Source organism: Giraffa tippelskirchi, chromosome 1 (assembly GCF_054371585.1).
Source record: "Giraffa tippelskirchi isolate mGirTip1 chromosome 1, T2T-mGirTip1v1.2.pri, whole genome shotgun sequence".
NCBI classification, from domain to species: domain Eukaryota; kingdom Metazoa; phylum Chordata; class Mammalia; order Artiodactyla; family Giraffidae; genus Giraffa; species Giraffa tippelskirchi.
Genome location: NC_137275.1, coordinates 173,327,279 through 173,352,937, shown reverse-complemented (window position 1 = coordinate 173,352,937; position 25,659 = coordinate 173,327,279). Strand labels below are relative to the sequence as shown.

The 25,659-nt window shown below is 38.0% G+C and overlaps 1 long non-coding RNA gene across 8 annotated transcripts in view; it reads right to left on the bottom strand.

Annotated features, from left to right (window-relative positions):
* The window catches only part of LOC145512531 (uncharacterized), a 1,082,988-nt gene that overhangs the window by 232,026 nt on the left and 825,303 nt on the right, over positions 1 to 25,659 (bottom strand). The window lies entirely within an intron of this gene.

Sequence of the window (25,659 nt, the reverse complement as noted above, 5' to 3'; positions counted from 1 at the left end):
CCAAGTTAGTTTTTAGGAGATACTTCCTATCTTAAGCTACCTATATTAGTCATTCAACATTCAACAAATATTTATTAAGTACTTCCTATGGGACAGGTTCTAATCTGACTGCTTTATTATATAACAGCTTTAACATGTAACTGTACTACATAGTCTTGAAATCAGAAAAGATCTTAGAGAAATTGGCTTCAATTTCCTTTTCTTTGATAACTTATTTATTTATTTGCCATACTGTGTGCATGGGGGATCCTAGTTCCCCAACCAGGGATCGGACCTGTACCCCTTGCATTGCGAGTGTGGAGTTGTAATTAATCACTGGACTGCCAAGGAAGTCCGTCCATTTCCTTGTTTTAAGTAGGAAGAAAATAAAGTTTAAAGAGATTACTAGATTATGGACTTCTTTAAGAAATTGATCATATATCAGTTCAGTTCAGTCGCTCAGTCGTGTCTGACCCTTTGCGACCCCATGAATTGCAGCACGCCAGGCCTCTCTGTCCATCATCAACTCCCGGAGTCTACCCAAACCCATGTCCATCGAGTCGGTGATGCCATCCAACCATCTTATCCTCTGTTGTCCCCTTCTCCTTCTGCCCCCAATCCTACCCAGCATTAGGGTCTTTTCCAATGAGTCAACCCTTCGCATGAGGTGGCCAAAGTATTGGAGTTTCAGCTTCAACACCAGACCTTCCAATGAACACCCAGGATTGATCTCTTTTAGGATGGATTGATTGGATCTCCTTGCAGTCCAAGGGACTCTCAAGAGTCTTCTCCAACACCACATATATAGGTGATCATATATAGGATTTGTTTATTAATTATTTTTAAAAGAATCAAGATTTAAAACATTAAATAATAGATGACATACATCTTTATTTGTTATAAATACTCAAATATGGTAAAACATATGAATATGTAGAGAGTTCTCAAACATTTTGAACATTAAATAAGCAAATAATTTTAAACAATTATAATCTATTCTATACAAATGAATTCAATAAAGGCTGTTCACCAAAAATCCAAGGATCCTTGCCTTACACCATTGGTAGTATCTCAGTGTAACTCACTTGGGGTAACACTGATACCCTAAATGTGACCTGGGTCAGGAGGTCCAGGAAAAACTTCAGAAGAAAAAAACCAGGAAGAAACTAAAGTAAAATCCTACTAATGAAGGGTAGGAGCTTTCAAAGCAACATTACCACTGTCACAAGAACCTTAATTTGTGATGACCACAGTACCCAAGGGTTAGCTGCAGCGCCTGGTAATGGGGTGGCCTCAGGAGGAAAGCCAGAAATAAATTTTCAGTTTGTCTTTTGTCAGTGCCTATTATTGCTAACAGATAAAATGGTTCTAAAAGGCATAAATTAAGATGCTTAGAGTCTCTTGAAAGCAAAAAGGATTAACAATTTTCAGAATTACTTGCCATCTTTTTGTACTTGTTATCCCACTAAACAATAACAATAAAATGGCTAGAATTTATTGAATATCTGTGTTGCACCAGGAACTGAACTACATGCTTTTCCTATAGTGTTCTATTTGAATCTCACAGTAAAATGGAGGTGTTTATAGATGGAGAAATTAAGCCTCAAATACGTTAAAAACCTTGTTCAAAATAAGTGTAAGAAAGAGAGATTTTTTAACTCACTTTTTTCATACTCCAAAGTCCATATTCCAACCAAACATACTGAGAGACTGAGGTTAAGACGCAGTGAATTATACTATTTTGCTGTGTATTCATTCATGATTCTTTTTTGCTGGTTCTGTTAATAACTAATTTATTACCCGATTATGGAAAAGAGTGGGATGAGGGAATTATATTATCAATAAGGTGGTTTTATCAAGCAGAGTGTCATGAACACAACTGACAACTGTGAAGACATCCACAGAGCCCTCTGATTCCAGTGGCTTATATCTGCCTTCTGACAGTAGCTCATCAAAGATGATTTGATGAAGCCTTAAGAGTGATTTAACATGCAATGAGAACTGTGTCATAGACCACTCTTAATTTTCTCTACTTGTTAGTTGTCCTCCTCAAAGCTAAATTAAACTAAACTCTGGATTCTTACTCCAGGAAGTTATCATTATCTCCAGAAAAGCATCATACATTCAATAAAACACAACTACTGGAAGAAAACACTGAATATGCATTTTAGGACTGCTCTGTTTATCCAAATGCATATAAAGTTTTTAGAAGATTAAAACTATCTTGCCTCTCAGTATAAATGTCTGACAAGAAAACTGTCCTCCATTTTGCAACCAGCACAAGTTGCAAAATTTATCAAGGCAACTGCTAGACAATAAGATGGTCACTGATAAGAACTGAGCATGAATTAGTCTCCTCTTCTTTTTTTAATTTCTCCAAAGAATATTCTTTTGTTTAGAAAAAATTTAAAGTTCAGCCATGATTAAACTTAGTTTGTTAGATCTCTGTGTGTTTATTTGTATAGAATATGTGTGCATTTGTGACTTGATTATTTGTTTTTTTCCACTAACAAGAAATAATAATATATGAATTTCAAGCAAAGAAAAAGTACATGGAATATAGTTAACATATTAAAATATTCTGAACAGTAATGAATTCCTAGGGAGAGCCAAGATTAGAAATTTGGCAATTTGTCAGCTGGGCCTGCTCAACTGTTCTTTCACATGAGAGTGATGGGCAAGATGATGACCAGAGTAAGAAAGACTCTCCCCTGCCCTGCCTCCAAGTATCTGTCTCATGTGACTTAATAATTAGTAATCCAATTAGCAACAGTATTGTTTTTCCAAAGAAGATACACAGATGGCCAACAGGCACATGAAAAAATGTTCAACATTGCTAAAAGAGAAATGCAAATCAAAACTACAATGAGGTATCACCTTACTCCAGTCAGAATGGCCATCAACAAAAATTCTACAAAAAATAAATTCTGGAGAAGATGTGGAGAAAAAGAAATCATCCTGTACTATTGGTGGGCATTTAAATTGGTACAGCCACTAAGGACAACAATATGCTGAGGTTCCTCAAAAAACTAAAAATTGAATTACCATATGATCCTGAAACTCCACTCCTGGGCATGAACTATAACTCGAAAAGATACACGCGCTCCAGTGTTTATAGCAGCTCTATTTACAGTAGCCAAAATATGGAAGCAACCTAAATGTCCATCAACAGATGAATGAATAAAGAAAATCTGGTATATATATATAATGGAATATTACTCAGCCATAAAAAAACAATGAAATAATGCCATCTACAGCAACATGGATGGACCTAGAGATTTTCATACTAAATGAAGTAAGTCAGACAGAGAAAGACAAATATATGATACCACTTATATGTGGAATTGAAAGAAAAAAAAGATACAAATGAATTTATTTAAAACATAGAAAGAGATTAACAGACATAGAAAACAAACTTATAGTTGCCAAAGAGAAGAGGAGAAGGGAGAAATAAATTAGGAAGTTGGGATTAACATATATACACTACTACATATAAAATAGGTTACCAACAATGACCTACTATATAGCACAGGGAAGTATACTCAGTATTTTGTAATAACCTATAAGAGAAAAGATTCCAAAAGTATACACACACACATACACACAAACACATACATATATATATATATATACAAACATACACACACAGATATATAAATACATACACACACATATACATATATAGGTAACTGAATCATGTATATATATATATATATATAGCATTGAATCACTGTTAGTCACACTGTGTCATGAGACTAACATAACATTGTAAATCAACTAGCCTTCAATAAAAAATGAAATAAAAATAAAGCATAAAAACCTCAAATTAAGTAAATTACTTTGATTGGACTTTAGTCTATCTCAAGGTTGACTGAATCTCACTTCCCTGTATTTCAGATATTATACAAATAATGGGGGATTTGATGGGAAGATCCTGAAGGTCTTTTCTGATTGTTAATGTTCTATATACATATAGAACATTATATATAATATATATAACATATATATGCTATATGATTTCACTTATCAAAGATTATAAAGCCAAATGTCTACAAGAGTGGTGGGCAGGTAACCTACGTGAAGTGGACCAAATAGGGACTATGGCAGTGTTTCTCAAACGCAATATCCTTGATATTTGGAGCTGGTAATTCTATGTTCTTGGAGGCTGCCCTGTACATTGCAGGATGATTAATGGTATCTTTATCATCCACTCACTAGTGCCAGTAGCATACCCTACCCTGAGCTGTGACAGTCTAAAAAGTCTCAGACATTGCCAGATACCCCCAAGAACAAAATACCCTAGACTGAGAGCCACTGACTACCAAAAAAACAGGAGAGCTCAGCTTAAATGATGCAGGCTACATTTCCTTCCTGATTATTGTTGCAAGATGGAAACACAAGCCCATTATCAACAAACCATAAATGTATTAAACAGAAGCCGGAAATGTGGGTATTTTAAAATCTCAAAGCACTCAGTTTTAAAATACTGGTATATAAGTGGCTTTCTTCCATTATTTCTAGAATATGACTATAAGGATTGGATAGTTGAGAGTTTTCAGGAACTTCTGTGCTGGATCATCTCCAACATGGGAACACAAATTTCCATTAAGTGTGTGTCTGGGATAGGTCATTTCTGAATACTGGCCAATAAGGAAAGAGAGTGGTGGTACAGGACATTAGAAGGATGCAGGGCAGCTTGAAATCATGGGGAAAAGCTGTTGCTCAGAGAAGGAATGACATGAGAAACTTAATGATTTTAGATTGATATGTGTATCCTTTATTAGTTGTTTCTAGTATTCCTTTTCCTTATCTTGGCTGCTCAAAGGCTGTATCTGTAGTAAGTTTTGGGGATCATGACAATGGCATTGCCAGGGACTGTCCCTACCACATCTTGGCTCTCAAGGAGAAAATCTGACTCATAAGAGGAAGATGTGTTATCATTTCTTATCCATCAACCATATGCACCATTTGCTGGTTTATCTACCTGAGAGATTCTGTGCACATTCTGCTGGAAATAAACATCTTTATCAAACCAGCAATTTTTAAAATATTTAATTCATTTGTACTAAGACTTTGCTCTCTTTCATACACTTGGAAATAAATAACTCTGAGTCAATCCTCCAAAAATAATATTTTTCATTAAAAAGACCTTTAATAGTAATATTATGATTTTGAAAAATAGAATAATATAAAAGCAATTCTTAAGACAATATTCACCCTTTTGTAGCTGAAAAGCATTCTGCTTGTGTAAGATCTCCCAGGAGTATAGTAATTGCTGCTACTGCTGCCAAGTGCTTCAGTTGTGTCTGACTTTGCGCAACCCCATAGATGGCAGCCCACCAGGCTCCGCAGTCCCTGGGATTCTCCAGGCAAGAACACTGGAGTGGGTTGCCATTTCCTTCTCCAATGCATGAAAGTGGAAAGTGAAAAGTGAAAGTGAAGTAGCTCAGTCGTCTCCAACTCCTAGCGACCCCATGGACTGCAGCCTACCAGGCTCCTCCATCCATGGGATTTTCCAGGCAAGAGTACTGGAATGGGATGCCATTGCCTTCTCCGAGTATAGTAATTAAGAATTAGTTATTTTTATCATGTATTAATAGTATATGAATTGTACTATAATAGTAATTAAGAATAACAGTATTTTTCATTATACAAAAAAAGGATTCAGAGTGATTCAAAGAAAACAATGCCATGTTGCAATAAAAAGAACTGGTCAGAGGAAAGTCAACACTTTGGATTTCAGAGACTGACTAAAATCAAACTTTCACCAATCATTCACATCTGGCCATTTATGCCAGAAATCATTTCACTGACTTGAAATCCCTGAAGTCCAGTTTTGACAAGACTTTAAAGTGTGAGAAGATAGTGATAGCAGAGTCTAGCAGTTTAAAAGTTAGATGCTTGGGAAATATTTCAAAGGGTGTTAGACTGAATAAAGAAGTCTACCATCTTTATGATGCCAAAGAATCTAAACTTCACAACATGATATCTTTGGTTGCCAAAGTATATACTTTGTAATTCAGTGACCAAAAATGATGAAAGCGTCTGCAAGCTTCACCCTCACGATTCTCCTCAGACACAGATGGAGTTCAAAGCCAAAGTGAGAGGAAGAGGAAGTTTTGCTCAGTTTTCCTCAGGCCAATATTTCTCTTTCTGTCACCTACAGCACTTTTGATTATCTCACAATTATTCCCAGGTCTATTCTTAGTAAATGTTCTGATATTTACAATTTAGAGTGTCTTTGTGTCAACATGGTGACATATCAAGTAAACCTTGTCTCTAACCATGGAACAAATGACTATTCCTTGTCATGGAAATGTCAAGTTTCAACATGAGATAAAAAAGATCACTATGGAGAACAGTGTGGAGATTCCTTAAAAAACTGGGAATAGAACTGCCATATGATCCAGCAATCCCACTGCTGGGCATACACACCGAGGAAACCAGAATTGAAAGAGACACGTGTACCCCAGTGTTCATCGCAGCACTGTTTACAATAGTCAGGACATGGAAGCAACCTAGATGTCCATCAGCAGACGAATGGATAAGGAAGCTGTGGTACATATACACAATGGAATATTACTCAGCCATTAAAAAAAACATTTGAATCGGTTCTATTGAGATGGATGAAACTGGAGCCCATTATACAGAGTGAAGTAAGCCAGAAAGAAAAACACCAATACAGTATACTAATGCATATATATGGAATTTGAAAAATGGTAACAATAACCCTATATGCGAGACAGAATAAGAGACACAGATGCATAGAAGAGTCTTATGGACTCTGAGGGAGAAGGTGAGGGTGGGACGTTCTGGGAGAATAGCATTGAAACATGTATATTATCATATGTGAAACAGAACACCATTCCATGTTCGATGCATGAGACAAATGCTCAGGGCTGGGGCAATGGGATGACCCAGAGGGATGGGATGGGGAGGGAGGTGGGAGGGGGGTCCAGGAAAGAGAACACGTGTAAACCCATGGCTGATTCATGTCAATGTATGGCAAAAACTACTGCAGTGTTGTAAAGTAATTAGCCCCCAACTAAAATAAATAAATTTATTTTAAATAAATAAATAAATAAAATCAGCACTATATTTATTCAAAAAAAAAAAAGATAATCTGTCACGTAAAAAATCTTATCTTTTGGCCCTTGTAGTCACATTATATGGATGGCACAGAAAAGTTCTTAATGCTAAAGAAACAATAGTACCAATATGTCAAACTCTTACGTAGTTTGGCTCAGCTTAGGAAGCATTCTGGATTTATCAGTAATATGATTTACCCCAAAACCTTGGATCTCAATGAAAGGAGGTGTATGCCTAAAGCCAAGATAGCAATAGAGCACCCCAGAAGGTGTTTCAGCATATGGTCAATGACTCATGGAAACTTTGAGTCCTATTAGCTAGCTACTATGCTTCATTCATCAATCTTCCTCATGCTTATCTAAAGTTCTCAAATACTTCATGGAAAATTTCACCAGCATTAAAAGCCCTTCCAAAACTCTGCAGAAAAAGGGATGGGGTGTAATTTCCCTGTTAGACTTGGAAAAACGGGGCATGTTCTTCTCCTTCCAGAGCTGATACAGACCTTGCCACTGTGGATGGTAAGTGAATCCAAACACTGTCACCTTGATTTGAGTAAAGTGTAATCCATATGATGTAATCCTCAAGGAATCTTTATTTTTACTCCCACTGTCTTCCTAACTGCTCTGTGGGGTTAGTGATTTTTGCTCCTGAATAAAAATTCAGACACTCCCTAACTAGTCACCCTTGGGTAACCCAGAGTGTTCTCCAGTCACTTTCTGTTTTCAGACACAGTCTCAATTGAGTAACTGTCTTGGTCTGTTTGAGCTGCTATAATAAAGATACCATAGACTGGGTAGCTTTAAACAGCACACATTTAATCCTCACAATTCTGGAAACTGGGAAGGCCAGGATCAAGATGCCAGCAGATCAGGTGTTTGGTGAAGTCACTCTCCCTGGTTTGCAGAAGGTTATCTCCTTATATCCTCATATGGCAAAGAGCAGAGGTAAGAATCAAGCTGTCTCCTGTCTCTTCTTCTTGGGGCACTAATTCCATCATGAAGGCTCCACCCTTATAACCTAATTACCTTCCAAAGGCCCATCTCCAAATACTATCACATTGGGAATTAGGATGTCAACATATGAATTTGGGGAGGGCTACAACATTCAGTCCATAGCGGTATCATAAAATCCATCTTGATTTAAAGTTAATAGTTCACCCATGACTTGAAAGTGAAAACTTTTCTCCCCTCCTCCACTCCTGACTGTTTACACTAGAAGCCTCTTGTTCACCAAGAATGTGGTCAGCTTCTCTCCTTTCAATCTAGTGTACCCACTTTTCCTTTTCTATGTTGCTAATGCGGATTGGCGCATCAGATGGGAAAAGATTTAAGAAGTCAGAACTATAACACTATAATGAGGCAGTACTGTCACTTTAACCCTGGGTCAACAATTTCTAAGCTCAACAGATATTAAAATATGACTCTTGAAAGAAACATATCATATGATATAACTTATATGTTTAATGTAAAATATTACACAAATGAACTTATCTATGAAACAGAATCAGACTTACAGACATAGAGAACAGACTTGTGGTTGACAAGGGGAGAGGGGTGGGGGGAGTTGGAAAGGGAGTTTGGGATTAGCAGATGCAAACAAATATATATATAGAATGGATAAAGAACAAGATCCTCCTGTATAGCACATGGAACTATATTCAGTATCCTGAGATAAACCATAATGGAAGAGAATATGAAAAAGAATGTATGTATGTATAACTGAATCACTCTGGTGTACAGCAGAAATTAATACATTGTAAATTAACTATACTTCAATGAAATAAATTTAAAAAATAAAATGTGACTTTTGCTCTAATGAAATATTTTGTGAGTTCTTCAGAGACCGCCTCCTCATTCCTCTCATTGCTGAGGATTTCTTATATAAAAGTCATGTGCTGATGACCAATACATCTTGAATTCTGGCTTACTCCCTTCTCAGCTGCTAAGAACCGAGTGATCCCCTAGTCCCCTCTCTGAGGTACAGTGGACCCTTTGGACAGACTCTGAGATGTCCCAATGCCAGTCTAGGGCTAGATCATATTCCCAAGAAGCTATCTGTAAGATCTAAGAAAATTCCCTTTGAGTACAAGGGCAACTTTTTAGGTAGCTTAAGGCATTCACAAAATAAATTTCAATCTTCATTTTTATTGGTTAGTCCTTGAAGAGCATGAATCCTGATGGAGGCTATCATTAAGGCCAGAAGTTAGTTAGAAAGAAGAGTCTTCCTTTTATATAAAATTATGGACACCAAATTGGACAAGGCCACAACTCACATCGTATAGTCAATGTGTATGGTCTTACATGGCATCTCTGTACATGGGTGTTTAAATTGTTTGGCAAGAGCAAGAGAAACATTTCTTTACAACAGTCACAAAGAGTATAGTGTGTGTGTGTTGTGTGTGTGCATGTGTGCTTGCACATGTATGTTTTGTGTTGATTAGAGGTTCTAAAGAGGACCGAAAAGGACAACATCTGGCTACTCACTAGATATAAGCTCCATGATGGCAAGAGTATTTGTCTTTTATATGCACTGATGAATCTTAAGTACTTAGACTAATTCCTAGCACATAATAAGCTCTCAACAAATATTTGTTGAGTTAACAAACCATTTATGTCTCATTCTTCTCCATAATAGAGAACCAAAAGTTATACCCTCAGTTCTCATGTGAGTCTTGAAAATTGTTTATTTTCTTCCAACAATAAAAAACACTTTGGAAAAATAAATGTAATGTTTATAATAACTTATGAGACTTCTAACATGTGCTAGCTATAGCCCTAGGTACTTTCACATACATTATTTAATTTGATAAACTTTTAAATCTGCAAAGGAGGTATGGTTGAGCATAATTTTACAGATGCTTTTGAAGATTTCCTTGAAACAGATAAGGAGACAATGCTGAAGAGTCTTAGTTACTTGTTTAACATAACATATAATAAATAGCTATATAGGGCTCTAAATATTGGTCCCTTGACTTCAAGTCCAGTGGTTTATTCACTCTTCTGAAACATATGTTTTAATTTTTTAAAGAAGCACTGGAGTTTTATTATGTTTTACATTTTCAGAATCCACGTAAGTTTCCATCTGGAAAAAAGATTGGAAATACACATTCACACACATTTACACACATGCACACACACACTCTGTTTTAATTTTTATAGTAGGAGTTAGCTTAGCTTATTTTATTCAGTGACATGCTCCATCACATTTTATATTTTCTGTGTTGTAGTAAGAGGAACACTTTATACCAGAGGAAAGATGACAGTAGAAAACCTTTAGTCTTGGTTCTAAAATTTTCTCCCTAATCCTTCTTCTATTCAATTGGAGTGTAATTGTAGTCTGGACTGATGCTGGTCCAGATCTGTAGCTCCTATGAGTATATGAGAGACGCAGGGCATGGGTGGGTGATAGAGTGGCAGAGGGTTAATGATAAGGGCATTGTGTTAACTTATGAGTGCCTGGTTGTCAAAACATCTTTCAGATCTAGAACTAGTTTGAAACAAACCTGTTTAATTACAACAGGTATTGTAATTAAAGATTCTCTCATGAAGAAAAACCTTGAAACTCAGTTTCTATGCTACAGCACTTTTCTACTTGGCTTGGCTCCTGGTTGTATTCAAACAACATGACCAACAATGGGGTGTAGACCAATTCTGAGATGGAACATAGAAAAGCAAAACTGATTTTGAAATAATCATCTACATGCTTCCAATTCAAGATGTCAAAGATTTTGAGTCATTTGACAAAGTCTAATGGCTTTTCCAAAAGCACAATTAAAATGGGAAATACTGTGAAAGTGCTGCACTCAATATGCCAGCAAATTTGGAAAACTCAGCTGTGGCCACAGGACTGGAAAAGGTCAGTTTTCATTCCAATCCCAAAGAAAGGCAATGCCAAAGAATGCTCAAACTACCGCACAATTGCACTCATCTCACATGCTAGTAAAGTAATGCTCAAAATTCTCCAAGCCAGGCTTCAGCAATACGTGAACCATGAACTTCCAGATGTTTAAGCTGGTTTTAGAAAAGGCAGAGGAACCAGAGATCAAATTGCCAATATCCGCTGGATCATTGAAAAAGCAAGAGAGTTCCAGAAAAACACCTATTTCTGCTTTATTGACTATGCCAAAGCCTTTGACTGTGTGGATCACAATAAACTGTGGAAAATTCTGAAAGAGATGGGCATACCAGACCATCTGACCTGTCTCTTGAGAAACCTGTATGCAGGTCAGGAAGCAACAGTTAGAACTGGACATGGAACAACAGACTGGTTCCAAATAGGAAAAGGAGTCCGTCAAGGCTGTATATTGTCACCCTGCTTATTTAACTTATATGCAGAGTACATCATGAGAAACGCTGGGCTGGAAGAAACACAAGCTGGAATCAAGATTGCCGGGAGAAATATCTGTAACCTCAGATATGCAGATGACACCACCCTTATGGCAGAAAGTGAAGAAGAACTCAAGAGCCTCTTGATGAAAGTGAAAGAGGAGAGTGAAAAAGTTGGCTTAAAGCTCAACATTCAGAAAACTAAGATCATGGCATCTGGTCCCATCACTTCATGGGAAATAGATGGGGAAACAGTGGAAACAGTGTCAGACTTTATTTTTTGGGGCTCCAAAATCACTGCTGATGGTGATTTCAGCCATGAAATTAAAAGACGCTTACTCCTTGGAAAGAAGGTTATAGCCAACCTAGATAGCATGTTTAAAAGCAGAGACATTACTTTGCCAACAAAAGTCTGTCTAGTCAAGGCTATGGTTTTTCCAGTGGCCATGTATGGATGTGAGAGTTGGACGGTGAAGAAAGCTGAGCACCGCAGAATTGATGCTTTGGGACTGTGGTGTTGGAGAAGACTCTTGAGAGTCCCTTGTGACTGCAAGGAGATCCAATCAATCCATCCTAAAGGAGATCAATCCTGGGTGTTCATTGGAAGGACTGATGTTGAAGCTGAAACTCCAATACTTTGGCCACCTCATGCGAAGAGTTGAATCATTGGAAAAGATTCTAATGCTGAGTAGGATTGGGGGCAGGAGGAGAAGGGGACGACAGCGGATGAGATGGTTGGATGGCATCACTGACTCGATGGACATGGGTTTGGGTAGACTCCGGGAGTTGGCGATGGACAGAGAGGCCTGGCATGCTGCAATTCATGGGGTCGCAAAGAGTCGGACACGACTGAGTGACTGAACTGAACTGAACTGATGCTTTATTTCCAATCATTTATGACAGTTATTAAGATAAAACTGACAAGGAATACTTTGAATTATTTTATTCTGGCAAAACTACAAAGTAAATATGAGTGGTGGACCTCAATGCAAATGTTCCTTCCCTGTGAAGGATTTCTTAAAAAACAGAGGCAAACTTAGATGGTTTATCACTCATATTCCCTCTGTATTCCCTTTTATCACTTACTTCTCTGTAATAACTGGTTTATTTCTTTGTCTTCCATCATTAAATGTATGTTTAATGCATTAATGAATAAGCACAAGGCAATAATGTAGTTGGAATATGTTGCTTTCTTGTAGAACTTTGATTTAATATTTGCCTAACCCATGCTGTATCAAATAGTCTTTGTCTCATGGTTTAACAACAAATATTGTCCTCTATGTTTCTTTCTATTTGTAAGTGTTAACAGTGTGTGATATTCTTTCCCTAAATCAAACTGAAGGGTGGAGATTAGATTTTGCAACAATATCAAGTGGAGGATGAGCAACAACTCTTTTCTTCTAGACTAGTGGTACCAAACTTCAGTGTGTATCATCCTTATCTGGAGAGATAAGGAAGACCATAGAGGAGGAGGCTGGTTGAAGGAGGTGGGTCTGCACTTGTAAGTTTTACCAAATCCCCAGGTGATTTTAGTAATCAAAGTTGGAGTACAATTTTTCTGGTGGAAAATAACTGCATTATCACTCAAATTTTCTCTCCATTTCTGATATCCTAAACCAGTAGAGACCCACACAGGAATAAAATGGATAAACATAAAGGAATAAACAGTGCTAATAGATAACAGTGCTCCCTAAGACATGTATCTCAGGTATTTAACAGGTGCTGTGTCAACAGCTAATTGAAACCTTTTTGAGTTTAAAATACAAATTGTTTAAAGGGCTTTCATATTAAGTTCAGTGTGTGTGTTTGTGTGTGTGTGTGTGTGTACATGCACATGTGTGTAAATATGTGTGAATGTGTGTATTTCCAATTAAATTCAGTGTGTGTGCATATGTGTAAATGTGTGTGTATTTCCAATTTTCTTTTTTCCCAGATGAAACGTTATGTGGATTCTGAATATGCAAAACATAATAAAACTCCAGTGCTTCTTTTTGAAATGATCATGGTCAAGAGTAAGTTGCAGCCTGGCCTCTTAACCACTATGCTGCCCTTTTGCCTTTTAGAGTGCCTTTCAAGGACTTTCCATGGAATTTGTGGGTTTGCAGGAACATCGTTTGAAAACCAGCAACATAGTTTAACATCTACCCATCATATTCTTTTTGGTGTATGAAGTCTATGCTGATGTGATAAATCGTGAAAATCCAACTTACACCTGATTCTCACATTTAGGAAAGCACCTAAAAGCCAGGAAACATGCCAGATCTACTGAAAGAAAAGGCAAGACAAAGTTCTTGGCTTATGTTTGCCTCTGGACAGAAAGAAAAGTATGGAAAACAACACTGAACATGCCAGGCAGATGAGTTTTCATCCTGCACTTGCCAGTTTGGCTACCCATTCTTTCTCTCTCTACTTTTCTTTTTCTCTAAAGTAGAACAGGATGGAAAAAAAGATTTCTTCTGCTATTCCATCTGCTCCCTGACCCTCAGAAACTGATAATCTGACTTTCTAATTAATTGCTGATATTGGCTCATTATTGCTTTATTTACTGCAATCATTTTGACCAAAATTTCAGTTTTTCTTTATACATGGATATTGAAAAAACTTTTCTTAAAATTTTAATTTAATAGTTTAAATTCCTTACTAACTGACTTGTGACTTTTAGAGGGGCAAGAGAATACCTAATATCAATTATTAATCAAACTACCTAATCTCTGAAGACTGGCAACAGAAGCACATTTCATAGAGCCCCATCTACTTTATTTCAAAAGGAACCTCTCCGAAACAAAAAAATAGAGTGATGATTTTTTTTAAAATTTTTTAATGTAAAAACCAATATTTGCCCATGTTGCAAAGGAATTTGGACGGGAAGAACAAGCACAAAAACAAAATAGAATGCTTCTTTAGTAAACCTGCAAATACTCCTTTCATATCTGACATGACAATCTCCCTCTTACAATTATCTCATAGGATTAAGTCTCTAGAGGATAAGCTCCTTAAATCTACTTTCCAGAAAACAATTGTTAGAAGGTTCTAAAACTGATTCTGAATTTTTTTACTAGGGAGGCAGGAAGAAATTTTACTTTTCCTTTATCAGAAGAACCTCAGAATACTTCTGGGAGAAAGACATTTGGATGATGTATTAGGATTTTTACTCCAAGCTCTATACTGTTTTACTGTCATTCTTAAAGAAAAATTTGTTCAACTGACTGAATTTAGAGATATTTATGGGAGAAAATTTGAGTTCTTTCCAAGAAGAACAGAGAAAAGGAAAGAGGCAAATGTCTTATTTGTATTAAAATATGCATCTGCAATTATACAGTAAAATTCAGTATTTGTGGGTTTAGAAATTGGTGGGAACAGGCAACAAGATGTACAGTTAGCTCTTCTCTGCCTCTCTCTCTGTATTTATGTACATGGACCGTGTACCCGCATGTCTGTGCTATTTGCAATATGCAGTTTATTGTCCATGTGCAGGCACAGATTTTATGCTGGCAAGTATATGTATGAGCCAATGTCAAGTTTTCACTTTCAGAGCAGCACCACTGAAAATTTAGTCTTTCAATTCCTAAGTGTCACATACTTTCTGAAATTTTGTCTTTGCTGGTTGCTATACCTAGACTCACACATTTAAAAGGAGCTTAGAACTGAAGTTGATTTTTCCACAAAGTTGCCTTATTCTGATTTTTGCCTTTAAAAAGGCAGGCACTATATATATATATATATACACATATACATATATGCATATATATATACAGAAAGTAATGGGAAAGATATGCAAAGTAAATGTCATTCAGTTCCATATTAGACCATACTATCTTTAATGTAAAAAGTAAGAGAATAAAAAGTGAACTCAACTAAGTAAAAATTTTACTTCCAGCATGAGGATATGGATGAGAAAAAAAGATTTACTGTCAGCACAAGGAAATAAAAATGATCAGATTGTCCCTATCTTTGACACAACTCTAAGTTTTTAATGATCTGGACATACCTGATGCAAAAGAGATCCTCATGGTTCATTATAGGTTAAATCTGGTCAATCCAGAATGTTAAATATAACTGAGTGTCTTAGCAGTGATGGGAGAAGAGGATCATCCCCTGCTTGAAATTCTTCAGATAAGGCCTAAAAAAAATCAGTTGAGGAAACTATAAGCCTCATCTACAGTTATCAGTATTTACTATCTTCTAATATGGAAGAAAATGAAGCTAACTCTATTAGAGACTCTGTGTTGGTACCAGTCTCTTTTCAAGGTGAGAAAGCTAAACTGTTATTTATTGCCCTGTGACAAGATCTTAAGAATCTGAAAATATTTCTGCTTCTACTGAGATAAGTTATAGGCATTTTCTAAATGCCAGTTCCTCTATTTGATGCAGCATTAGGAGAGATCGCCATATTCAAATGAATATCACCAATCCCTATGGGAATAGAGAAAGACTTCTTTAGATGGAGCTGACTGGAATCTCCTCAGTTGGAAAATGAGGTACCCTGGTCCTGGGTAGGTCCTTCTTGTAGCTGAGTCACTTCTGCTGTGACAGCTCAGCTCAAATCCCAAATGATGACTATGATTATGCTATTTCCCTCTCTTTCTTTTGCTCTCATTCTCACCCTCTCTCTTTTTCTTCTTTCCTCCTAGCAAAGATGACTTTAGAAAAATGTGAAAGTTAATTTTATGTGTCAACTCGATTGGGCCATAGCGTGCCCAGGTATTTGGTCGAACACTCTGGATGCTTTTGGATGAGATTAACATTTAAACTGGTGGACTCTGAATAAAGAAGTTTGCTCTCTGTGATGTAGGTGGGTCCCATTCAATGTTTGGAAGGCCTGAGTAGGACAAAAAGACTAGCCTCCCTTGAGCAAAACAGACTTCTCCAGCAGACTGCCTCAGACTTCATCTGCAATATCAGCTCTTCTAGGTCTCCCGCCTACTGGTCCACCCTGCAGATTTTGGACTTTCCAGCCTTCATGATGACATAAGCCAATTCCCTATGCTGAAGCTCCAATACTTAGGCCACCTGATACAAAGAGTCGACTCATTGGAAAAGGCCCTGATGCTGGGAAAAATTGAGGGCAAAAGAAGAAGAGACAGCCGAGGATGAGATGGTTAGATAGCATCACCGACTCAATGGACATGAATTTGAGCAAACTCTGGGAGATGGTGCAGTACAGAAAAGCCTGGCGTTTGCAGTCCATGGAGTCACAAAGAGTCAGACGTGACTTAGTGACTGGACAACAACAACAGACCACTAAATAGGCAGTTATTCAATAGTATAGGACAAACATTGTGGCAAGTGTGGAATTCTAAGAGAAGACGCAAGAAAGGCAGCTAATCTGGTCTTGCCATGGTGGAGGATGGATGAGCCACAAGCCTACTCTTCAATATGATTCTATTTGGTCACAGATTGATCAGGAGTCTTCAGTCTCCCCAGTGTGTCTCCTTTAATTTTAGAAACGGTGTTAAAATTATCCTCTGATAGCATTGTCAACAAACTGCTTAGGAAGGCCTCATGATAACTTCATCTCCTCTTTCACTGACTGCAGTCCACATATTACAATTCTTAAATTATTTCCATTACCTGATCTGCATCAGACTTGTTTAGATTTATTGAATTTTACAGTAAGGAAAACAAAGTAATAAAAAGACATTTTTAATCATGAATCATTTACAGTAAGGAGAGGGCAGGAAAGCTTCCCCAGACTACACACAAACACAACGCAAGAACACCAACAGTTCCATGGGACAGTGCCCCCAGACTAAACTACAGCACTCTCTCAAAGGAAAAGTGATTTCTCATTTGTCTCAAAAGAAGTAAGTTCTTGCTAAAAGCTTCTTCAGTCAGTGAACACTCAGTAAGTTCAGTCGCTCAGTCATATCCGACTCTTTGAGACCCCATGAATCACAGCACGCCAGGCTTTCCTGTCCATAACCAACTTTCAGAGTCTACCCAAACCCATGCCCATTGAGTCTGAGATGCCATCCAGCCATCTCATCCTCTGTCGTCCTCTTCTCCTCCTGCCCCCAATCCTTCCTAGCATTAGGGTCTTTTCCAATGAGTCAACTCTTCGTATGAGGTGGCCCAGTATTGTAGTTTCTGCTTTAACATCAGTTCTTCCAATGAACACCCAGGACTGATCTCCTTTAGGATGAACTGGTTGGACCTCCTGCAGTCCAACAGACTCTAAAGAGTCTTCTCCAACACCCAAGTTCAAAAGCATCAATTCTTCAGCTTTCTTCACAATCCAACTCTCACATCCATACATGACTACTGGAAAAACCATAGTCTTGACTAGACAAACCTTTGTCGGCAAAGTAATGCCTTTGCTTTTAAATATGCTATCTAGGTTGGTGATCAATTTCCTTCCAAGGAGTAAGCGTCTTTTAATTTCATGGCTGTAATCACCATCTGCAGTGATTTTTGGAGACCAGAAAAATAAAGCCAGCCACTGTTTCCACTGTTTCCCCATCTATTTCCCATGAAGTAATGGGACTAGATGTCATGATCTTAGTTTTCTGAATGTTGAGCTTCAAGCCAACTTTTTCACTCTCTTCTTTTACTTTCATCAAGAGGCTCTTTAGTTCTTCTTCGCTTTCTGCCATAAGGGTGGTGTCATCTGCATATCTGAGGTTATTGATATTTCTCCCGGCAATCTTGATTCCAGCTTGTGCTTCCTCCAGCCCAGCGTTTCCATGATGTATTCTGCATATAAGTTAAATAAGCAGGGTGACAATATATAGCCTTGATGTACTCCTTTTGCTATTTGGAACCAGTCTGTTGTTCCATATCCAGTTCTAACTGTTGCTTCCTGACCTGCATATAGATTTCTCAAGAGATAGGTCAGATGGTGTGGTATGCCCAACTCTTTAAGAATTTTCCACAGTTGATTGTGATCCACACAGTCAAAGGCTTTGGCATAGTCAATAAAGCAGAAATAGATGTTTTTTCTGGAAATCTCTTGCTTTTTCGATGATCCAGAGGATGTTGGCAATTTTATCTCTGGTTCCTCTGCCTTTTCTAAAACCGGCTTGAACATCTGCAAATTCATGGTCCACGTATTGCTGAAGCCTGGCTTGGAGAATTTTGAGCATTATTTTACTAGAGTGTGAGATGAGTGCAATTGTGCGGTAGTTTGAGCATTCTTCGGCATTGCCTTTCTTTGGGATTGGAATGAAAACTGGCCTTTTCCAGTCCTGTGGCCACTGATGAGTTTTTCCAGATTTGCTGACATATTGAGTGCAGCACTTTCACAGCATCATCTTTCAGGATTTGAAATAGCTCAACTGGAATTCCATCACCTCCACTAGCTTTGTTTGTAGTGATGCTTTCTAAGGCCCACTTGACTTCACATTCCAGGATGTCTGGCTCTAGGTGAGTGATCACATCATCTTGATTATCTGGGTCATGAAGATATTTTTTGTACAGTTCTTCTGTGTATTCTTGCCACCTCTTCTTAATATCTTCTGCTTCTGTTAAGTCCATACCATTTCTGTCCTTTATCGAGCCTATCTTTGCATGAAATGCTCCCTTAGTATCTCTAATTTTCTTGAAGAGATCTCTAGTCTTTCCCAATCTGTTGTTTTCCTCTATTTCTTTGCATTGATCGCTGAGGAAGGCTTTCTTATCTCTCCTTGCTATTTTTTGGAACTCTGCATCCAGATGGGAATATCTTTCCTTTTCTGCTTTGCTTTTCACTTCTCTTCTTTTCACAGCTATTTGTAAGGCCTCCTCAGACAGCCATTTTGCTTTTTTTGCATTTCTTTTCCATGGGGATTGTCTTAATCCCTGTCTTCTGTGCAATGTCACGAACCTCTGTCCATAGTTCATCAGGCACTCGTCTATCAGATCTAGTCCCTTTAATCTATTTCTCACTTTCACTGTATAATCATAAGGGATTTGAATTAGGTCATACCTGAATGGTCTAGTGGATTTCCCTACTTTTTTCACTTTAAGTCTGAATTTGGCAATAAGGAGTTCATGATCCGAGCCACAGTCAGCTCCCGGTCATGTTTTTGCTGACTGTATAGAGCTTCTTCATCTTTGGCTGCAAAGAATATAATCAATCTGATTTTTGTGTTGACCATCTGGTGATGTCCATGTGTACAGTCTTCTCTTGTGTTGTTGGAAGAGGGTGTTTGCTATGACCAGTGCGTTTTCTTGTCAAAACTCTATTAGCCTTTGCCCTGCTTCATTCTGTACTTCAAAGCCAAATTTGCCTGTTACTCTAGGCATTTCCTGACTTCCTACTTTTGCATTCCAATCCTCTGTAATGAAAAGGACATCTTTTTGGGGTGTTAGTTCTAAAAGGTCTTGTAGGTCCTCATAGAACCGTTCAACTTCAGCTTCTTCAGCGTTACTTGTCAGGGCATAGACTTGGATTACCGTGATATTGAATGGTTGGCTTGGAAATGAACACAGATCATTCTGTCATTTTTGAGATTGCATCCAAGTACTGCATTTCGGTCTCTTTTTTTGACTGTGATGGCTACTCCATTTCTTCTAAGGGATTCCTGCCCACAGTAGTAGATATAATGGTCATCTGAGTTAAATTCACCCATTCCAGTCCATCTTAGTTTGCTGATTCCTAGAATGTCGATCTTCACTCTTGCCATCTCCTGTTTGATCATTTTCAATTTTGCCTTGATTCATGGACCTAACATTCCAGGTTCCTATGCAATATTGTTTTTTACAGCATTGGACCTTGCTTCTAGCATCAGTCACATCCACAGCTGGGTATTATTTTTGCTTTGGCTCCATTCCATCATTCTTTCTGGAGTTATTTCTCCACTGATCTCCAGTAGCATATTGGGCACCTACCGACCTGGAGAGTTCACCTTTCAGTGTCCTATCTTTTTGCCTTTTCATACTGTTTATGGGGTTCTCAAGGCAACAATACTGAAGTGGTTTGCCATTCCCTTGTCCAGTGGAGCACATTCTGTCATACCTCTCCACCATGACCCATCTGTCTTGGATGGCCCCACATGGTGCGGCTTATTTTCATTGAGTAAGACAAGGCTGTGTTCCGTGTGATCAGATTGGCTAGTTTTCTATGATTATAGTTTCAGTGTTTCTGCCCTCTAATGCCCTCTCACAACACCTACCGTTTTACTTGGGTTTCTCTTACCTTGGATGTGGGGTATCTCTTCACGGCTGCTCCAGCAAAGTGCAGCCGCTACTCCTTACTTTGACAAGGGGTATCTCCTCACGGCCACCCTTCCTGACATTGAACGTGAAGTAGCTCCCGCCGCCCTCCTGTGCCCGCACAGCTGCAGCTCCTTGGACGTGGGTTAGCTCCTCTCGGCCGCTGCCCCCGACCTCAGGTGTGGGGTAGCTCCACTCGGTGTTGCCCCCAGTCTCAGGGTGAACACTCAGCACCCCCTTATTATAGAGCTTAGGCTAAACATTATTATATCAAATGGCATAACATTCCAGAAAGTATAAAGAACCAGATCAAGGTTGTTGTTATTGCTTAAAATCATTGACCTTTAGGTTGGAAGACGTTGCTGAAAAGATTATTCCCTCTGTGTTCAAGTATAACAAAAAAAGACCAGTACGGGCTACGGCCATGTTAGACCTCTTCTTTCATTCCAGTCGTATTTCCTTCTCAAATTTGTTCCTTTTTCTCTTTTCACTTCCTGGGCTCCTGAAGGCCTGCTCTCTCAGCCAGCCCATCCAGCTCTAAGCATTGTCTTTTTTGTCATGACGGCCTGGGGGGGCAATCAAAGTTTTGTGGGTTGGATGAATCATTCTTTGCCATTCCAGACTCATAGATGTTAGAAAAAATAAAAAAGCACAGGAAGGATCCTATCCAGGAGAGAACCCAAAATCACAATGACCAAAAAAAAAAAAATATTGGGGTTGCTTAGGATTACTTTTTCACCCTAAAGGAAGCATATTTCTCCATTCTTCTCTTAATATAGAAGTGATGGGAAAAGACAATACTTTTCTGAGAGTGATTATTTTAGCTCATCAAGAATCAGGTGATTTCTGATGGTCTGAGGCACTTCTTAGAAGGGATTTGGCAGTTGATTGTGGAAATGCATCCTTATCACAGAATTGAAATGACAGCCAGCTCCTGCCTTTTGCCTTCAACACTAGAAGAAGCTGAGAAAGTTTTGAAAGATTGTATCTGCCCATACTGCAGGGGAACATTCTCCAGAAATGAAGAACTATCTCTTTCTGCAAGTCCTATGGACTCCTGCATTTCTTGCAAGCCTACTAACAGGCACCTTACTCTCTCTTACCCTAGCTGACCACATGAACTAGGCAGACAATATGTTACTATTACTTTTTTTTTAAGGAAAAGGATAAAAAAAACCCTGATTTGTTATTGTCCATATCCCTTGATAGGACAATAAGCTAGAAAATATGCATAAACTGTTTCACTGTAAAATAACATCCCCTCTGAAACCTCCTTTAGGAAAAGCTACATTCATTGATGGCAGAAACTAGCATTATATCCCATTGCTTTGTTTTCTTTCTTTCTATTTTTTCCTTTGAGGGAAGAAAGGGATAATTTCTTCTGAACGGAACAAAGAAAGGTGTCTTCTGTCTCCTGCTTGATGCTTTCCCAAGTATTAATGAAACGCTCATAAGTGAACACTCAGTCAAACCAATTATTTGAGTCCAGCCTTTACATTAAGATATAGATAAAATATAAAGTGTTAGTTACACTGAAGAGAATGTGCCAGATTTCTCAATAAAAAAGCCCCCATGTCATAAAAATATCCTTTCTCTAATCAAAATATCACCTGAATGAAGTCATCATGTTTAGCCTGATTGCATTTCCCTCATATATGTGCAGCTGCATTTGCCTCTCCATAAATGTCATTTGATTATGAGAAAATAAACAGGAAGGGACTCAAAGGGAGTCAGTACAGGGCCTGCTTGTTTACCTGCAGCAGCTTTCTTAGCTGAAGAACAAATGTCATGCAAATGGTGCACCAGCAATGAGCTGCCAATCACCCTGGCTTGGCATTCATGATGATTTGCTAAATCATTTAAAGAGACATGCTTTACTAAATGAAAAAATATCAGCGGCAAGGGCCTATGTTTAAACACGGGGCTGAGTTATTATCCCAGTAGGCTGGAATGAAATGAAGATATCTTCCAATTAAAGCTTGCAGATGAACCCAGACAAACCCCCCTTTTTTCATAAAGACAGGCAGATTATGATTGGGGAGGAACAGCGACAGAGGCTTTCATTACACGCTGATTATGGTGATAAAATTCCCAGCGCTCTGTGTCTGCCGGCCCAACTTCACATTTGAAGGTTTTTAATATAATTTCCTTAGGGTGAAATGCTGAAGATTTATTAAACTTTATGAAGGGCTTACAGATCCAATTTAAGAGGACATATCATAGGGCAAAACTGACAGACGATAAAATACATTCCAACTATAAGAGAGGAAAAAAAAGCAAGGAGAAAGTTGAGCCATGAAACTGTTTTTAAACATTTTTTGTTGGTGGTGGTGTTCAAGTGAAATCAATCATTTCTCCCAGTGTTACAGCCTTGTTGCTCCACTGAAGTTTTCTTCATGCTTTTTACAGGAGGTGGATATGGAGGCCACAGAAGGGAGGCTTGGAAAGCTTACCACATTTTATTTTTTAAAAAATAAAATGACCAAAATAATGATGAGGTCATTGCTCCATAGAAATCTTTAACATTTACATTTTTTTCTGCAGTAAAATCTGCATGGCGTCCTTTTCCCAGCATATCACAATTAAGAGCTGATGTAGATGCAGACTGCTTCGTGGGACTATTTTTGTACAAAGAGACACTTGTCAGAAAGACAAATTTGGCAACTTCTATTAGCTCTCTTTTTCTTCAAATGTTCAAAACATGTGTGGAGACTACTTCTCTTTAATTTTTGTCATGGCTTCATGAGCCTGCACTGACAAATTCAGGTATGATTTTTTATATTGAGAAAAAAATAGTACAGGATCTCTCTTCCACTTGCCAAAGAGGAAATGTTTTCTAGGTACCACATAGGTTAGATAACTCACAAGCTTTGACCATTACTTAAAACGGGCCTCAGTAAGAAAGCAGCCACAGAAAACTGATGTTCTTTATTGCCTTTGTCTGAAAGGCCCAACTCCCTGATATTTGCCTAAGTTGTTCTATGGATAAGATTTCTCTTGCCCAGGTTTTCTTTTTTTTTTTGAGTCTTTCCCTCCCTCCTTCCTTCCTTTCAATAGATTTTTAGAGGTATAAATTATATAGCACAAAACTTAACTATTTTAATCATATGATCCAAAAATTTTCAGTAAATTCAGAGTTGTACAACCCTCTTTACAATTCAGTTTTTAAACTTTTTTTATCTGCCAAAAGATCCTCCATGCCTGTTTTCAAAGAGTACCAGTTTCTGCTTCCCAGCCTTAGGCAACTTCTAATCTGCTTTACTTCATATAAATTGAATCATATAATACACACAGTTCTGCCCAAATCTTTTAAGCATTTCAAGGTTAGAACCAGAACTCACACTGGCACTTAGTAGGACTTGATTTATATTCAAATCATCCTGGAAAACAGGTTAAATCAAAGCAGGATCAGCCTTGAGATTTTTTCATGGTAAAAAACTTTTCTGGGTAACCTTGGTGAAATTAACCGCAGAGGTAAGAGTAAAGCCCCTCCGATTTTTTTGGAGTTTGGGTAGAATTAAGTAAAATTCACATTACTTATAAAAATCTATTATATTTTATAAATATATGTTGCTTCTCATTAAGAAAGAAAAGTTTTGTCTTCACTGAGTTTTGCACTGCATTGTCACGAAGCTCCTAGAACAAGGAGGTAAGCCCTAGTTAGCAGGCAAATGACATAGGAAATGAGACGCGACACATGAGCCTAGCTCGGGAGCTGAATCAGGGAAAATAAATACTGCAGTAGTATATTTAGGGATAAGTGGTGACATTTTAATACAGACAGTCTATAGGAAAAAGTATTATACTGGTTTTGCATTTTATAATTATACTGAGAATGTCTTTTTTCTTAAGAAAAATATGCCAACGTATTTGAGGTAAAGGAGTGTGATGTTTATACTAATATATATACATACACACACACACACACACAGAGTGAGAGAGAGAGGTGAAATGCTTGTAACAATTGGTGAATCTAGATGAAGGGTTATTGGAATATTCTTTGTACTATTCTTAAGATTCTTCTGCAAATTTTAAATTATTTCAAGAAAAAAGGGTTAAAAATGTGGTAATAATGCAGTTGTGGTATTAGTAGTCATAATTTAAAAAATTAAGCCTATTTCTGTGCCTGTGCTTTCTTCAGGATTGTGTTTAGAATTCAGGCCATCAAATGAGATGATGATGATATTTATTGAGAGCTGGTTGCTGCTGCTGCTGCTGCTGTAAGTCACATCAGTTGTGTCTGACTCTGTGTGACCCCATAGACGGCAGCCCACCAGGCTCCCCTGTCCCTGGGATTCTCCAGGCAAGAACACTGGAGTGGGTTGCCATTTCCTTCTCCAATGCATGAAAGCGAAAAGTGAAAGTGAATTCACTCAGTCGTGTCCGACTCTTCACGACCCCATGGACTGCAGCCTACCAGGCTTCTCCATCCATAGGATTTTCCAGGCAAGAGTACTGGAGTGGGTTGCCATTGCCTTCTCCATGAGAGCTGGTTACATGCCAGGAATTGCATGTTTTGATTTATTTCCCACCAAAACAAAAGATAAGAAAATGGCCTGACTGTTAAACTGCTAAATTTTGTATTTAAATATAATGTCAAGAACAAGGATGCCCCATAGCTTTCACTATGACATCTTGACCACTGTACACACAAACACATCTAGAATAGTGAGAGGTTGAAGGTAGACCATGGTCCAGCTTTCCAAGGCAGGCTGGGAGGGTGCTGGAGCCCAGCAGTTCACTCCAGGCATCCAGAAGGATGTATTGAACAGTGTGGTTGCATTATTGAAAAACTAAGAATAATTAAGTGCTTCGTGATAATAAAAATCTTAGCCACATTTAATGAATGCTTACCATGTACCAGCTATTACAAAAAATCTACACACACAGTGGATGCTTATGTGTGTTTGTATGCATGTTTATGTGTGTTTATATGCATGTTTACATGTATAGATGTATATTCTCATTGATCCTCACAACAATCTTTTCAGATAGATTAAGTGTATTTTCAGGTCCAGAACGAAGAGGTCTCATGGTGAGTCAAAGCCAATAATATAAGACTCAAAGCCAGGTCTGTTTGACTTTATGAATGGCTCTCTACCTCTAACCTGCAGCACCTTCGTGAACCAATCCA